Source organism: Meles meles, chromosome 12 (assembly GCF_922984935.1).
Source record: "Meles meles chromosome 12, mMelMel3.1 paternal haplotype, whole genome shotgun sequence".
NCBI classification, from domain to species: Eukaryota; Metazoa; Chordata; class Mammalia; order Carnivora; family Mustelidae; genus Meles; species Meles meles.
The window spans coordinates 25,290,049-25,292,227 of NC_060077.1; positions in this window are offsets into that span (position 1 = coordinate 25,290,049).

Consider the following 2,179-nt stretch of genomic DNA (forward strand, 5'->3'; position numbering starts at 1 on the left):
GATGTGGGGCTCGATCCCAGGACCCTGGATCATGACCTGAGTCGAAGGCAGATGACTAACTGACTGAGCCACCCAGGCGCCCCATTTAATTTTTTTTAATTAATTTTTTTATTCGACTGTAGCTGACACGCAGTGTTATATCAGTTTCAGGTGTACGACGGAGTGATTTGGCAAGTTTATATTTTATGGTATGCTCACGAGTGTAGCTACCATCTGTCACCATACAATGCTCCTCTAATGGAATTGACTATATTCCTTATGCTGCGCCTTTTATTCCCATGACTTACTCATTCCATAACTGGAAGTCTGCATCTCCCGCCACCTTTCACCCACTCTGCCCATCCCCCCTCCACACTCTCAGATCCATTTAAGACCTTGAGACCCATCTACTCCTTGAGGACCCACAAGAACAGATTTGTCAAATCAAAATAGCTAGATGCCCTTTTACTTATTAAACTCGTGAAGATTTATGAAAATTATGATAATACCCAGCGTGAGCAAAGATGCAGGAAATGATCCTTCTGAAATCCGGCTGGTGGGAGGGGCTAATTCGACAGTCAAGAAACTTGACTCAGCAATTCTAAGGATTTACCCTGAGAAAATAACCATGGATTGGACAAGTATTTAGCCAGGAGGTTGATTGTTGCAACTTAATAGCAAATAATGAGAAACAACCAACACACACAACTCCAGGCACAACAGTATCACGGGAGAACATTGCTAACCCTTTAAAGAGGATACAGATGAGAAAGGGAAACGTGTTCACTATGTACAACTAACCAAAAAAACAGGGATAAGCGCCTATGTATCATGATCCCATGTTTGTGGAAAATGCATATGTAAAACAAAAATAAAGTGCCTATGTATATTCCTTTTTCTAAAATAATGTCATAGGGATAAGACCTAAAATCCTAACGGCAATTATTTCCGGGTGGTGGAGATGTTCTTTCTCTTTGCTTACTGATGTGAACCACACTGAGAAGGATGTTACTGCTTTTGTAATAAGAGGGGGGAAAGCCATGTAAGTTATTAAACAGAAATAGATTTCATCCTGTAACTCAGCCAGCTCTTCCAATAACAAGGAACAAGTCTGTCCTACAAATGAATTTGAAGTCTTGCGAGGAAAGGACAGGAATCAATGAATTTAAAATGTCTGAGCAATGTGCAAAGTTGGAGGCAATACAAATTCCGCAGGCAAAAATAGAGGTTATGGCCATTGCTTCAGTGTGAGCAAAGGATGAACACGGGAAAAGGGGCAGGCACCAGCCCACCCAGAAGATCACACACACACACACACACACACACACACACACACACACACCTGGGCCTGGTACCATTAACATACCCTATATTACTAGATTCCCTAGCCCGGGGTGGGCACTGCTCTCTACCCCACTGCACAGGTGGAAAATGAAAGTCCAGAGAGGTTATGTATCTTGCCCAGGGTAACCCAGCTAGAGAAAGTAGAGCAGAGGTTCAAATACAGGATAGTTGGCTCCAGAGGCTGTGCTCATAACCACAGCTCCGTGCTGTGTAAAAACCATTTAGCTCTCTTCACTGGGGCCTTGGGCTGATATGCTTGGATTTATACACAGACTGAATGCCAAGGGCAGACTCCCGCTGGCATCAAGGACAAGGCAATGATGGAATGTAGTGAAAGTGTCAGCTGGGAGCCACTTAGCCAACACCCTGTGAGTACAGGGGTACTGACTGTCTTCCTGCTGTTCCCGGCCTTTCCTCCCTTCGAAACTCCTGCACAGAAAATTTCCTTGGCTGCTCTGGACACTTCTCCACTGCACCTTCATAAGACCTCAAGATCAACTCCCTTGCTCAAACAGCTTCGATGGCTCCCCACTACTGCTAAGAGCAAGTTCAAATTCCTTAACCTGACATTTAAGATCCAAGCTACCTTATCTCACCTGTAATCTCACCTTACAAACTTTCCAAATGCGGTTCTTGCTGTGGGTGCCTTTGCTCTCCTGCCTCGGTTCTAGGCATGGATTATGGAAATAGCACATGCCTGGGGTTGAATTCTAGTTCTTTTTTTTTTTTTTTAAGATTTTATTTATTTATTTGACAGAAACACAGAGAGAGAGGGGCACAAGCAGGAGGAGCAGGAGAGGGAGAAGCAGGCTTCCTACAGAGCTGGGAGTCTGATGCGGGGCTCGATCCCAGGACC